The following is a 16,310-nucleotide window of genomic DNA, read 5'->3' as shown; positions in this document are numbered from 1 at the left end:
CTCACTTGGCTGATGCTCACTCAAGTAGAGATTATGGAGATAGTGGCAGAGAATTTTTACAATGAATTTTCCCCTTTCACTCAATCACATCAAGATTCAAACACAAATTGTCTCTGTGAGGTGGGTTACCTCTGTAACAGGATTACTGACAAAGATCTTGTCAGCATTCCAAAGGCAGGAACAGTCCTTGCCTCACTTGGAACTCAGGGGCTCTGCAGGGCATTAATGGACTGCTGGACCCTGCTACCTGTGCAGTGCATTCCCATCAGAATGATGTGGCCCAAGTACACTTATGTTTTAATAGTTAATACACAACAGAAGTTCAAAATCTTAGTGAAGTAGTATTTCTCCCTGAGATCACTGCTCCTTCAATCTCATTTTTTTCATAAACCACTGATCCCTTTCTACTAAGAGTACTCCCACTCATGACTAAGTTTCTTTGCCTCCACATCACCTTCCCACCCTCTCCCCGTTTCCTTGCCACTGATTTAATGCATGAAAACTGTAATGAACAGCTCCTCCCAGTGATCATCCTGCAACACTCCCTATTTCTTAAGTGTGGGGAGGCTTTTTTCTGTTCTTTTTCACTCCAAATAGCCTGTTTACAAGGAAAACATCCATAATACAAATATCTGACTGAACATAAACAGATCCAAAAATGAGCTATCAATTAAGTTGTTCTGCCTTTGGTGGGGAACCAAACACATCCTCCTGCCAGAAGATCCATTTTGTGACAATTCTGACTAAAAATACCTGTCCCCCCCAGCAACTCTGATCCAGGAATTGTGCATGACATGCTGTGAATATCTGCAGCCCTTTCCTCATCATCAGAAAAGGTTCTCCCATTAATACTCTCCTGGTCAGAGTTTGTGCAAGAAGGTAACAGGGAGGGGAAGCAGAAGGATGCATTAAAGGCTGCACACCAGAAGATTCAGTCACCACACAAGGCATCACCATCCATCACAAACCACAGTTCAAACAAGGCTGGAGACACTGTGAGGTTTTTATTACTGGATACAGCCCAAATGGTATTAAAACAGTCTGACAAAACATGCCATTGCCTTCATAATTATCCATTTTTAGCATTCCTACTCAAGCCATGCATTCAGGAAGAAGAAGCAATCACAGATCCAAGTGCACAAAGAAACAAGCTCACGTTTATTTATCTTGCCTTTCTCTTTTTTAACTGTATTTTCAAGTATTTATTATCCTAGCAACTGTGTCAAGAATGAAATACATGACAAGACTTCCACTGAAAATAAGCTTCATCATTCAGTCAGAGAGATTAAAATTTTGGCTGATAATTTTTTGATGAAGTACATGGTAAGATTTACAAAGTCATATGACTAAACAAAACTATTAACTGAGATCTAATTCACTGCTTTTTACTGCATTTTCTGATGCATCTTTAGAAAGACAGCACATCACTCATTTTTTAAGCACAGGAACTGAAAGCACAGGAAAGAAAAGTAGCATTGGCCATACAGAGGAACAGTGCCTGTATTTTAATAGTGCCCAAGTCTTCAAAGTTCATTCCCACTTGTGTTCAGATGTTCATATCCTGGACATTTTTCCTGTGAACAGAAAATATTTAAGTAAAAATTGACAATAAAAACAACAAAACTATTAAAAAACCAACGCCAAAATAACAAAAAAACTTCCATTCTTCGAGTGAGACAATTTCCCTTTGCTTCATGACTACATTTCCAGCAGCCACACAGTCCAGAGAACAACAGATAATGCTCAGGAGCTCCCCAAGAGCCTATTCCCAGCTTTGACAGAGCTCCTGGTTCTGTGATTCCTGGCTTACAACCCATGGAAAGTCGCTTTTAACATCTGCTGCTCCATTAACACATGGAGCAACACCATGAAATCAGCAGAGAGCACAGGGAGCTCCATCCTCAGGGCATCCAGCATCCTCCTGGGAAGCTGCAGCAGGTAAGGAACACGGCTGCACAGCATCCATCCTGCTCCACTTCATGCAGGTGCAATGCCAGGCTTTGCAGAACCACAGAACTGCCACTCAGATAAAAATTCTGCTCCTAATAAAGTATTTTTTCTCAATTAATTTGGAACTAGGCTGGAGAATATATATTTCAGTAATATATAAATATGCTATTATAAGTTACTTTTTAAGCAGAGTTATTTGGGGTGATACATTTTTTCATCCACCTCTCCAACTGGACTTGTTCCATAAGCTGATTAATGCTAATTTAGCTCTTTTAGTGACCACTCGTGCCAGTCAAAGTGTATCATGTGATGGAGGAACATAAAACAAAAAAGGGCACAACTGAGTTGTATTAGTTAAGGCTGAATTTCTCAACACAGCACTGCAAAAAGCTCAAGTCTTTCCATGCATTTCTTTCCACCAACTAATTCTCCTAAAAACTACCAAATTTGCATCAAGTCTGACCTCAGGTCCACTAAAGTCCAACAGCTAACACGTCTGGAAGAGACATGAATTACAGATGTGAGCAGCTACAACTCTAAAAACCTCTGTGAGTTAAAAGGAAAGAAAATCTGATGTAGTACTAGGAGCTGAATTTTAGAAAAAAGCCAATCTTGAATCTTTATGCACCTGCCTAAAGCTAATAAACTCATGCATAGATCAGGAAAAATCAAATTCAAATAAACTATTCATGAATCTTTGTTACTTATACATAAGGAATCCAATAAAGAAAGCTACTCTGAAAGCAAAGAATGCAATATAAACGTGTTCCAGCTTCCTTTGCTGGATTTTTTTTTTTTTTTAACCATATCCCACCCCTGCTTTGCCCTGTGGCAACGTGCTTCAGTAACTCAGCCTTCTCCTAGGTACTCATTATTGTACAACAATCTATGCTGCATATGATATTCTGTCTGTGCAACAAGACAACAAAGAACCCACTTTCTCCTCCTCAGAGCATCTTTTACCATTAAATAAAAAGATTTCTTTGATGTCTGCTGATGCAGGACAACCAGAGCTGTGTGCTGTCACATCGGTGTGGCAGACTCAATGTCAGAATCCAAATGCAGCACTCAGGTCACCCTAAATGCACAAGGAATTGGTGGAAGGGGCCCTGCACATGTGAGAGTTGGGGCTGCTCCCATCAGTTCTTAACCTTCAGCCACCAAAATTCAGCCCAAACTGTTAAATGGACAACCCTGACTACTCCAGAATCTGTTTCTGCCATTTGTGTAGCATTCACCTGAGTCTGTCACTGACTGCAGATCTTTATTCATGACAAAAAGTAATTATCTCCTCACAAGGAAGTGAGGTCTGTGAGATTTCAGCAAACATTCTTCATTAATTTGTTGAATTAGCAGAAGCAAGCATATAATCACAAATATTAATGCTTTGCTGACTTAAGCACTGGGTGGTCATCTGTAAATCCAGAGATCTAAGTTTCATTGTCCCAAAATTAGCTTGTTAAAGCAGTCACTCCAAAAGCCAAGCACCTCAGATACCTTTTTGGTATCTTTTTGGTGATTTTTGGATCAGTACATGCTGATAAGTAAAGTGTTTAATTTTGCCTAATACACCCACACATCCCCACACTGGAAAATGGGGCTTAAAACAATGTCAGAAGAAGCCTAGATAGGAACAAAGGGTAATGGCTGGGGATGTGGAATAAATATTGCCTAGAAAGACACTAGGCTGTTAATAAAAACAATTGCAGTGTGTATTTTAGTAGTAGGGTATTTAAAAACAAAAATTCCAATATTAATCTAGAGTTCATGAAGGGAAGACAAATTTTAGAAAAAAAGCCCCACACATTTTCCAACAGTTTAACTTCATTACATTGATTGCAAAATCTTGCATATTTTCGGTTATGTGTATTTATTTTGTTAAAGTCTAACCTGCTGTCCAGTCCACCTCACACAGCCGGCTAAGTGGGAACATAAAAAACACAAGTACTACAAAAATGCTACGTCTTCAAAAATGTCCCCTGAAAAAGGTCTAGAAATCTCTCATCTTAACAGAATCTTAGATAAACACTGAATCCCTCTTTACTTCATATTGGTGCTCTTATTATGGAGCCCTGATAAACCACACTCAGTACTGAGTCTGCACAAAGTACTCCTGATTAAGTTATTTTTCATTGGCCCTTCCTTTTAATTTTTAACTTGCTGCAATAACTAACAAAATATGGTAGAGAGCTCTGCAGAATCTGATTAGTATGCCTGGAATAAAAAAATGTTCTGAAACAGAAATCACACACTGTCCTGCATGTCATAGTCACTGCCTATAGACTATCAGAAATGAGATTTTAAGCAAAGCCCAGATTGAGAAAAGATTACCAGGAAAGACTGAGGTAATATTTATATTCACTTCTGTACATTCAGGAACTTCTGGGTGCATACAGAATGTCCCTAGGATATTCCTATAGCTAGATTTCCATCAGTGAATAATTATTCAGGTTTAATCCATTTCCAGATTGCTTTTTATTTGAGAAATATCTACCCAAGTTTCTGCTCAATATCAGAAAAAGGGTCAGTGTGGATTTTAAGGTAGTTTTGTGAGGCACATCTTATATCACTGCAAGGCAATTTCCTCTATATAGTTTCAAAGAAAATTTTGTTCTTTTGCCAAGCCACTTTTCCTCACAAGCCAGTCTAACTTAGTGTCAATCAGCAGTCAATCATCTAAACTGAGGTACATTCACATAGCAGGTAAGAACACTGCACATTGCACAAGATAATTGAATAAAAGTTTCTACATGGAATTCCTCCAAGGCAAGAGATAAACAATTAATGGATTAATATTCCCTACAGATCACAGTAATAATAATAATCTTTGAAGATTTTCTACAGCTTTTAGTTAATTTATCCTAGAACCCACAGTGTAAATGCAAGTCTCTAACAGAATAAAAAATCAAATTCTCACTAAAGTAGTTTAAGATCTAAGTATCTGGACAGTTTCCCTTTAAGTCACATTTATTTCAATTCTGAAAAACCAAATTACTTTGATATATCTCTTACACTGACACTTTTATGCCTTCTCAGGACATTCAGACTTTTGAACCAGTACTTAAAAAAAATACGCACTAAAGGTCAAGAAAATTTTTCCCCTTTTTTTTTGGTAACACTTCTATCTCATCTTTCTAGGAAGTGTCATTACTTAACTCCTTTCAACTAAAACAAAGAAAAAAAAATGTCTCCATAAAATATAGGGAATTCAACTTGAAAACAGAATCACACACAGTATCTGCTAGAAAAGGATTAAATTACTTAGGCTTTGCCACCTGAAAGAAATTGTAGCTCTAGAAAGATATTCTATAAAGGAAAAAACAAATAAGAAAAACAAAGAGTAAAAAGTGGTCCTTACACATCAGTACTTTTTTTCAAAAACACACTCCTCTGTTTCCCACAAAATTAAGTTTTTTTTCACGTTTCTCATCTACGTTGGATGAGCAAAAAACAGCGAACAAAAAAATTCTGCATTAGGAAACAGCAACAAGAGCAAGTACATTAGTTACAACAATTCAGCTATAATTTGATATTTACTAATGCTTTCTCCATTCAACTCTTTTACTGGAAGGAAGGCTGGAGAACACCAGAGAATTTCACCCCACCCTCCCAAAGCTGCCAGCCCCTCTGCTCTGACACAAAATACACAAAAACAACTCCAAGCCCTGATCTATCAGCAGCTAGAAAACAAGCACATTTCAATCCTAGAGTGTCTAAAAGAAAACTAAAACTCATTCAGAAAGGGGCACTGTCTCAGGCTACTTGCACATAACTTGAAGTAACAATTCCATAATTCTTCAAACTTGCTATTTCCTAAGAAATGCACATTTCCTTTAATGCACCTCAGATCCCTCTCAGAATAGACACTCAGAAAAACTCCTATAAATATTCTCTACAGCCTTTCTGGAAAAGATTTACAAACTCAGAGGCCACAAGCCTATCTGACCAAGATTCTACACACATAAACAAACTCCTTATTTTCTACATACATCAGTGTATAACTGCTACATATATGAAAATGTGCATTTCAGTTCAGTTCCCTGTACTTGTTAATTCTCATGTGCAAGACCATCTTTACACCACTCAAAATAATAAAACAGCAGGATGCCCCATTTTAAAAACAAAATGGAACAGCAAAATAACAATAAAAAAAAAAAATAAATAAACAAAAAAAAACCAACCAAACCAAACTAAAACTCCACACTTGTGTCACAAAAGTATCCTACCTTGGAACACATATTCCAGCAATATCTTTGCTCCTGGTAATTTCTGGTTCTGAACTGCTGGATCTTTGAATATCCATATTAATTCATTTTAAAAAAACTTGAAATCGATTTTTTTTTCCTGCAGAGCACACGTTTTCCTCTAGAAAAACTGAAGTATTCCTAAGAACTGGTTAGATACTGAAATCCATGCAAAACACACATGCAAAGTTAGTGAATTTGCACTTTCAGAGTTAATCACCCACTCAACTTCTAAATCTACACTTAATTGCTGGCATACAAAACACACCAAGAATGAACTGTGTGTACAGAATCACTTTTTGCTATGGTGGAGTATTAATAGTGCAGAAAAGCCAGCTAGACCACAGGGGAAATTAGTATTTATCCACACACACACTTATGAAAAACAGCTGTTGGAGAACAGGAGGGAAAAAGAAACTTTTTGACTGAGGATGAAAGCAAGAGAACTGTCCCAAAATAGTCATTTTCAAAGCATTCCAAGTAGGTGGATGAAACAAGTGAAAAGAAGCCACAACTTGGCAATCAAGAAAAGCTCTTTATTAAAACTGCATAGTTTAGTAACTGATCAGGATAGAGAAATAATTTTTATTTTTCCCTGGAAGCACCACATTCTCCACAGCCTCTCTGCTCACTAAATGTATTTTTTCCTACTCTTGCCATGAAGACAAAAATCAAACCATCTGGCTTGTGCCAGACATATTTGCCCATGTTGAATCTGTTTTTCAGACAGCAGACACTCATCAGGCATCTAATACATGTGATTAGCTGGTAGGAGAACAAGAATTCAATTTGAGTTAAAAATATCTTTATATTTGTTCTCATTCCATCCCGAGAGAACACCAGATACTTCTGCATACTTACCTGCAGCTCAGAAACACTGAGCAAGCACTGTCTGAGCATGTTGAGCATATGCTCACACATCATCTCTGGGCCAAACTTTGGCCTGAAAACCAGACCAGGCTTCTCTGAGTATCCCAGCATCTGCCTCTCTTGTGGAAGCACTTCTATAAATAATACTAGATAGACTTTACTCTCAGTTGGTACAGTAAAAATATGCACTAATGCAAGGTCTCACTAGTGAAATAAAAATTCCAGACGCATGTTTCTGTCAGCATGTAACTATCTTGCCTGTTTAATCAACACTTTTTTGGTTTTTCCCCCCTTAATGCATGGCTGCATTTATCTCCTATAAAATGGAGATGAGGGCACAACTTCCTCTAAAAAAGGAAGCAACAGCCTGATCAAGCCGTTATTTTCTTCCACAGGCATTGTCAGAATCCTCTACGTGGGTAAATCCACTAATATTTTATTAGGTTCCACAGTTCAGGCTCAGACAGAGGCTGGAGCCAGAGGCACAACAACTGCAGTGTCAACAGGAAGATTACACAACTCTCCATGCCCCCAACATAATGTTTTATTTGTTGTAGATACAATGTGTGTATCTACAGCAGTTCTGTAGTTTTTGCTGCTCTCTAATTACATTTCAAATATTCATGCAAGACAGTATTGCTGTGCCAGAGCTCATATGGATTTGTTCCTACCAAAAGAGTACTAAAACAAAGTTACTTGAAGCTAATCACCAAGTGTAAAATATGCTTTTTAACATGCCCAAATATTGTCATAAAACCCCCCAAAAGCTAAGCAAGGGAATAAAGAAAAACAATTAGCTAATGTGGACAGCAGAACAATGTAAATCCCTGCCTTCAGTCTCACCCAGCATGATGTTTGTGATTCATAGATGTAAATGTCTTGGAACACATTTGTAAAAAGTCATGATTAATAATTTAATGTGTCAATGCAGCCTGCAGCACCCAACTAAAAGTTCCTCTGAGACTTTACTAACAAGTTCTTTTTTTCTCACAATTGGCACGACCAGTGGATTTCAAATTTCATATTAAAAGACAAATAGGAAAATTAATCATCTGCCTGCTGTTTTTCCCAGGGGATTTTGGATCAAATTTAGTGCCAATGAAGCATCAAATTGACTGCAGAGAACAACTGTGGAACAGTCCAAAGGTGCTGAAGGAGCTACTTGTGTCACCAGGGGACTGTTCCCCATCAGCTTCCAAAACCAGTGTCTGAAGACTGGAAGAATCAAGTCTTAAAAGGCAGAAATAAAGATGCAGAAACTTGGGGTCACTCAGTGTCACCTTGTCCAGGACCACTCTTGCCAAATTACCACACAAAATAAACTTTAGGTGAGCAACTCCTGCCTGCACTTGGGAACCATCCACATCATACAAACACTGGGAAAGGGTCAGTGTGACTCCACATCCCTGCTGGCTTTGGAGCACACTGACATCAGCTGTGACACAACCTGGGATGCTAAACTAAAAACACTCATTTCTCTTAGACAATCTGGAATAAAGCAGTAGTTTCAAAAAAAAAAAAAAAAAAAAAAAAAAAACAAACTTGTAAAACTTCCTCGAAGCCCCGCATACAAACACCATCTGCTCTTCTGCAAAAGGTATAACATTTGAAATAACATTCTTTTCTCTCCCTCTTAGTACATTCCATCATGAAGAGAAAACTTTATTTATATAAGGAGCCCTCAAAATGAAGTTCCATAAAAACAGGAACATATGGCCAAATAATTCTGAATAGCACTTAGCATATTCATCCATAAAATAAGAACTATAATGGGTAGATAAATACACCCAAGTCTACTTGGAAATTGTCAGTATACACATGGTTTTCTGCAAATAATTAGGTTTTTCTAAAAAAATTTCTCACCCATCACTCTACACAAATACTTCACATTACAGTTTTACTAAAGTTAATCTTTTTAAACCACAAACTTGGCCCATGATACCTTATATCACACATATTAACAGCCTAAGTGCATAAAGAAAGAAAAAAAAATCTTATGTTTTATGAAAGTTAAGTTTTTTCAACCATTGCAAAGACAAAGTTTGAAACAAATTTAGGTAATCTCTAACATGAACAGAAACAAAGTAGAAAATGCAGAACCCTTATAGAACTACTTGGAACATAAAAATAAATGCCTAAATACAAAAGCTTAAGAATAATAATTTAAAAACAGACCTGAAGGAAAGTATTAATTCACCTACAAATTACTTTCTGCTATTAGTAAGGAGAAAAATAATGCATGGTCAAACATCTCTGTCTTGCTTACTCACTGCTGCAGGTTTTTCTGTAATTGCAGCATTCAGAATCATCCATCATCCAGCTGTTTCTAAACTGTTAAATACTCGTAAGGAAGTGTGCAATCAAAGTAAGTGGCTGAGAATTTGTGGACTGAGCTCCAAAACCTCCCCTTTTACAGCTATTTCCAACAATACAACACACACCCAGCCTTCTCTTCAGCATGTATCATGAAACTTTCTGGATACTTGCACATTATCCCTTGAGACAAGAAGCACAATCACCTTCAGACTCTCAAAAATCCTTCCAGCTGCAGACTTTTCCTGCTGTAATTTGCTGCAGTTTTATAACCAGCTGGTCCTCATCATATACATGATTTGGTTCACCAAACTGCACTGCCTAATCAATCCCCTGGTCATTGCTCCAGTATTCTCTGGGATTTAAGAAAAAAGACTGGTTTCACTGAGTGATGTGCACTTAGCTTGGTCCTTTCCATTTATTTTGATGATCTCTCATCATCTTGAGGGCTGATTCCTGGCATGTTCTCCAAAAAGCTGAAGGGTTTATACAAGACAGGCATATCTTATTTGACTTGTGCTTCAGCTTGACTCCTGCTCATCCTGTCAAACTGTGTCAAAGGGAGAGTTTGCTATTTTGATGCTCCATTATTTTATTTCTCTTCGTGCTGTTGTCATGGTTTAACTCCCAGCAAGGGGGTTCAATCCAGCAACCCAGCCCCACACAGCCACTCCCTACAGTGAGAAGGGAAGAGAATCAGAGGAGGGAGAAAACCTGTGGGCTGAGATAAAGCCAGTTTAACAGGTGAAGTAAAAGCTGTGCATGAAGGCAAAACCAAACATGGAATTTGCTCTCCACTTCCCATGTGCAGGCAGGTGTTCAGACCATCCCTAAAAATGACTTGGGGAGTGCCATCACTCTGAGCATCCCCCTTTTCTGCTTCCCCAGCTTATGCTGAGCACACCACTTAATTTGGAATATTCCCTGGGTCACTGGGATTAGCTGTCCCAACTCTGACCCTTCCAACTCCCTGTGCACCCCCAGCCCTCTCACTGGTGGGGTAAGGAGCAGAAAATGCCCTGGCTCTGTGCAAGCATTACTCAGTGCTAACCAAAACATCCCTTTATTATCCGTGCCATTTCCAGCATAAATTCAAAGCACAGCCCCGTTCCAGCTACCAGGAAGAAAATTAACTCTATCCCCAGCAAAACCAGCACAGCTGCCTGAAATTCCACTAAGCCTAAGACCTGAAAGCATTGACTGCTAAAGGCATGTAAAACTGAGCACAGGAAAAAACCTCAGAACGTTCCTGCTGGCTCTTCACCACAGGAGATAATGCGTTATAACACAGATTTCCCCCAAATCTCTGCAGGATCTACAAATCCCTCCTTGCAAACCCTCCAATAATTCCCACACAAACAAACTATGTTCTGTTACCACCCTGATGTGTTCAGCAGTTTTCTACAGCAGCCCAAGTGTTCTCTTCTATAAAAGTTACTCAACGACAGCAGAATTTTTTTTTTGTTAATTTCACCTTTCTTTCAGATTCTGAGCTTCAACCGCCTTAATTTTCCCAGTAATTTCACAAGAACTTTTAAGGCATCTTAGCAACTGGCATGTCAATTTAGTATTTAAAATGGCCAAGACCTCCTAATGCAGAAATTGAGTGTAATGACATCTTTGCATTGATAAAGAATTATTCACCAAGCCAACTTTTCAATCTTCAGTACAGTTAAAACAAATTCTTGTTTTAGAGTTCTTTGTTTTGGGGGTTGGACTATATGATTTCCAGGCATCCCTTCCAACCCTAACTATTCTGTGATTCATTATTTCCATGCATTTTAGACATTTAAGCCTTCAGTTCTCCATCAGTTCTGTTCTAATTTCAACAGGGCTAACCATATTTTATTATTGTCTTTTTATGTAGCTGCAGGTATTTAGATACAGGAAAAAATACTTTATCTGCTGTGACTGATACAACACATGGACACATGCCCTCAATTAAGTTTTACTTAGGTTCCTCTTAAAGGAAGAATACCATATTTGAATTAAAATTTTCCTTTGATGAATATCCTACCATAATGTGCAATAAATTACCCTCTTGCTGAAGATGCAGTTCTTATTTCTACTGCAAATGTGTCTGGCTCATATTTTAGCCACAGGATCTAGATATCCCATCATTTTCTGCTTCATCACAGAATTTCTGTTCACAAGGCACATGCTTCTAACACTGCAATCAAGTCCCTCCCCTCCTTTCTCTGTGATAATATTTAACATATTGAGCTCTTAGAACTTCTCCCCAAGGAGTTCTTTTCAATCCTTCTTCATTCTTACAGTTCTTCTCTCAAGTCTCTTTGACTCTAATATCCTACTTGAAGTATGAAGACCCAAACTTGACAGAAGATTCTTGGAGCGATTTCATTAGTGCCAAGCACAAAGACGTGGTACATTTCACACTGGAGCCTTTGCACAAGTCCTCAAATTTAGCTGTATTTACATGGAAAACAGTTAAATTGCTTGCTAAAACAAACAAGAGAAAACTAAAGAACAGGCCCAACAATTCTACCAATTCAACTTCCCAGATGACTGTTGCACGTATCCCCCCTCCCCACACCTGTTTGGAAGACACATCCCTCTGATTTTCAAGCATAAATCTCAAAACAACCATGTGACTGCTGAATCCTTTGGCTCTGGATAAAGGTGGAATGCTGCAGAGTTAACCAGTCTGAATTCAAAGTCAAGGCTTGCTGAGGTCAACAACCCACGTCAGTAGTGTCATATTGCTGATTTTCGACACAAGTAACCAATCAGTAATAATAGGATATTCTCATTTTTATTCAGTTCCTGTGCTTCAGATATCCACAGGGAACTGCAGACACACTTGTACAAGAAACCAGAAGAAGCAGTGTTGGTGAACCTTCATTTGAATACTTCTTGATTATGTTTTCAGATACACACTCTTGGTATTTTTTTCCCTGCTAGATCCCAACTGACCAACAGATCCCATGGCAAAGAGATGGCTGAGAGAAAACAACTCCTTTTCTGCCCTCAGCCTGGGCTGTGACAGGTGCACTCCATTATCAGGTTTTAGGAGCTATACAGGTACTGGAGGATGAACACTGATCTTTGATGCTTCCAAACCACACAAGCAGTTTCCTCTTGTCCTTTTGCTTGTTACTTAGGAGAAGAGACTGATCCTCACCTGGCTAGAAACTCCTTTCTCAGTCAGAACACTGAGTTACTTACTGGAGGCAATTTCCACATCAGTACCTGCTCTGTATGCCACAGCTGGAGATAATGCCTATTTCATAGTTGGATTAATTGCAAACCAAAGCATGATCTGGACAAAAATGCAAAACAGGATCCCAGTCCTACTAAGTTTTAATGTAGAGCCATCTATCAATGACTTCCTCACATTACATTGCATATTCCTGATTAACTCATTTATAAAAGTATTTATAATGCATTTGTCTAAACACCAAAGTAAATATCACAGGGGAGGAGAGAGCTGGAAAAGAAGAAAATGAAACAAAAAGTGTAACACTGCCCAAGCAGCGTTCAAGTGATCCTATACTGCAGGAATGCTGGCCTGGCCAACAAAATCATGTTTAAAGTAGAAGATCCAGAGTCATTGGAGAAGTCTGAGGATTTAGAAATGTCTATTTGACAGATTATTATAATGAAGATCTACAGCGCACGTTCCCTGGAGAATTACATGTGAATCACAAAGAACTTGTGAAATAAATCCGTTTAGTGAGGGGGAGATAAAGTTCTTTGAAGGTCTATTTTTGTCTAGTTTGTATTAATACCCTGAGGTTATTTTAAAAGGGGAAGAAAATAATGCAGGTATGTACCACAGCAGTGGCAAAGACTTCAGCTATGAAGATTAACAGAGCGAGAAGTCATATGACCCAGCATGACTATGGGAGCTGCTCCCAAAAAACTGCAGCTTGTGACATGCATGTGAACCACCAGCATCCTTCTGTTAACTGAGACAATTCTGACTTTCTTCCCATTTAAACTTTATCTGCTGATTCAGATAAAGACCCAACTCTTCCAATGCAAAAAAAACAAAAAAACAACCCCACAAGTTTTACATTATCACAAATAAAAGTGTTGTTTCATTATCAAGGTGTTCTGTTAGTATTGTTTCAGTCAACATCTTCAGCAATGTAAAGCTCATATTTTCAAGAATGTGAAAAAAGTAAACCTCTGCTAAGTTTAGATAGACACTAAAACCAAGAAATATCTGATGAAACTTGGAAAAAAACCCTGTGTTTCTGTGGGATGACTTATTGCTTATTTAAGAAAATGTTGTGTGCATAGCTCTAGAGTTTTTAATTAAAAAACTCCAGCTGAAAAAAATGCTGCTAAAGGTAAGCTACAAAAGATCACTCTTTGGCTTGTTTCAGGTGATTAACTTTATGGTAGATTATCATACAGTTAAGACATTGACTAGGAATGTGACCCATGACCAAAATTCAGAAGACACTCTTTAGTATTTTGATGATAGCAGAGATTAATGCTGCATTATGGATGTACTGGGACTCGTACAAGAGCTCTTTAAATTAAAATTCTCAAAATACATACAGTTATTGCTTGATATACAGGACTGGCATCGTTACAATTTCAGTCATCTAATGCTTTCCATATGCTAACCACCGAACAAATAAATTTGCCTGTAAATGCAAGAAATATGTACCAAGTAATAAATAAGCCAACATGAAACAGGCTGTTCACATTAGGGTTAAAAATCCAAATTCTTTATTTCTTCCTCGAATATTTCTGTCCTGATGACTCAGCAACAACGCTGCACGTTTCAGCTGAAGTCAGCGAGATGCCTCAGCGCTCTTTTGCAAGTGTCAACTCCACACTCATTACGGAGTTTGTTTTAATTACAACTTCGAGGCCATCTCAGTTACAGGAGACAAATACCTGCTGAAGTCAAGAAGCCCTGCACGGATGGAGAAACCAAGACAGTGAGGATGCACAGAAGGACGACAATGCCAACGCTGTCTATGCTGAAACTTGCCAGACTGCGCTGCTGGTACCCTGAGCGCACCCCAAACCCCGGCGGAGCGCGCCCGTCATCCCGCCGACGGCTCGCAGCAAGCTCTCCGCATGACACCGCCTTCTGGGGGTTCTCATTCAATATTTAAAAGCTTTAAGGCGCTAGCGCACCGCTCAGTTTCCAAACTCCGGCGAGCCCACGCTGGTGTCCCGTTTCCCAGCGAACAGAACGCAAAGAGCAGAACACGGAGCAGCTCCGCGCAACCAGGGATGGAGAGAGCGGGACCATCCGCACGGCGCATTCACCTGCCCTGCCCCAAACACAGCCCGCAGCCCCCGGCGGAGCAGCGCGCATCCTTTATTTCACCCAGCTCTGAGTTACTTTTAGAAAAAAAAAAAAAAAAAAAAAACCACGCACGGAGCGGACGGAGCTCGCCCCCGCGCTGACAGCGGGGCCGGGGTGAGGAGCGCGGGGGTCCCGGCCGGCCGAGCCGGGCTCACCTGCGCTGTGCCCCGCGTTACCGGCGCTGCGCTCGGTGATACTTGCGCTACCCCGCGCGGTGCGATGCCCAGCGTTACCTGCGCTGCCCGCGGCGTTACCTGCGCTGTGCCCCGCGTTACCTGCGCTGTGCCCCGCGTTACCTGCGCTGTTCCCCGCGTTACCTGCGCTGTGCCCCGCGTTACCTGCGCTGCCCGCGGCGTTACCTGCGCTGTGCCCCGCGTTACCTGCGCTGCCCGCGGCGTTACCTGCGCTGCCCGCGGCGTTACCTGCGCTGCCCGCGGCGTTACCTGCGCTGTGCCCCGCGTTACCTGCGCTGCCCCCGCCGTGCCCGGCGCCGCGCGGCCCGGCCCGCCCCGGGAGTTTTCAGCAGCCGTAAAGCGGAGCGCGCCCGGCCCCGGCCGTGAGGGGCCACCCCGGGGAGCGCCCGCGGGGCCGCGGCCGGGCCGGGCCGGGACGGGAGCGCGGGAGGGTTGGGTTGTGAGGGGTGTCTTGTTACAGCTCTCGTGTCACGGGCAGGGACACGTTCCGCTGGACCAGGGTGTGCGGAGCTCTGTCCAGCCCGGCACCGAGCGCGCCGGGGACGGGGCGGCCGCGGCTTCTCTGCGCAACCTGTGCCAGGCTCTCATCGCCCGCACAGGGAAGAGTTTCCTTCCTGTATCTAATCTAGATATACCCTCTCTCCACCGAGAGCTGTCCTTCTTCGTCATATCATTCCATACTTTGCCAAAAGCACCTCTCCAGCTCTGTTAGCCCCTGCAGAAGGGGCTCTGAGGCTTCCGTGGCTGAGCAGCCCCTTTTCTCAGCCTTTTGTACCGTTTGACAGATTATGGTGGTGTTCAAGCCTTGTTCTACATCTTTTGGGGGGATAATTTCTGATCTACATCTTCTGGTGCCTGTGCAAGTCGCATCCCCGGGCTGGAGGGGAGGTGAGAGGAGCCGGGCGCATCCCCGTTATCCCTCGGGACAGAACACCCGAGAGCTGCGGGAAATCCTGGGGTAAACCCGCATTATCCCTCGGGACAGAACACCCGAGCGCTGCGGGAAATCCTGGGGCTAAACCCGCATTATCCCTCGGGACAGGACACCCGAGCGCTGCGGGAAATCCTGGGGCTAAACCCGCATTATCCCTCGGGACAGAACACCCGAGCGCTGCGGGAAATCCTGGGGCTAAACCCGCATTATCCCTGCGGGACAGGACACCCGAGCGGTGCGGCAAATCCTGGGGCTAAACCCGCATTATCCCTCGGGACAGAACACCCGAGCGGTGCGGGTACTCTGGAGCTAAACCCGCATTATTCCTGCGGGACAGAACACCCGAGCGCTGCAGGCACTGTGGGGCTAAACCCGCATTATCCCTCGGGACAGAACACCCGAGCGCTGCGGGCACTCCTGGGATAAACCCGCATTATCCATCGGGACAGAACACCCGAGAGCTGCGGGAAATCCTGGGGCTAAACCCGCATTATCCCTCGGGACAGAAC

At 41.5% G+C, this 16,310-nt stretch overlaps 1 long non-coding RNA gene across 2 annotated transcripts in view; it reads right to left on the bottom strand.

The window, feature by feature from the left end:
* Positions 1 to 15,749, bottom strand: part of LOC130256854 (uncharacterized) — an 84,278-nt gene extending 68,529 nt beyond the window's left edge. Inside the window, exon 1 of one of the 2 annotated variants that reach the window (XR_008841196.1) lies at positions 15,117 to 15,749. This is a non-coding gene — a long non-coding RNA (uncharacterized LOC130256854). Of the gene's footprint in view, positions 1 to 14,828; positions 15,038 to 15,116 lie in introns of those variants that run through there. The other variant, XR_008841197.1, reaches the window with a different exon arrangement.
* Between the last annotated feature and the right edge of the window lie 561 nt (positions 15,750 to 16,310).

Source organism: Oenanthe melanoleuca, chromosome 9 (genome assembly GCF_029582105.1).
Source record: "Oenanthe melanoleuca isolate GR-GAL-2019-014 chromosome 9, OMel1.0, whole genome shotgun sequence".
Taxonomy (NCBI): domain Eukaryota; kingdom Metazoa; phylum Chordata; class Aves; order Passeriformes; family Muscicapidae; genus Oenanthe; species Oenanthe melanoleuca.
Note: the sequence above shows the minus strand (reverse complement) of the source record. Positions and strands in the feature narration are given on the sequence as shown.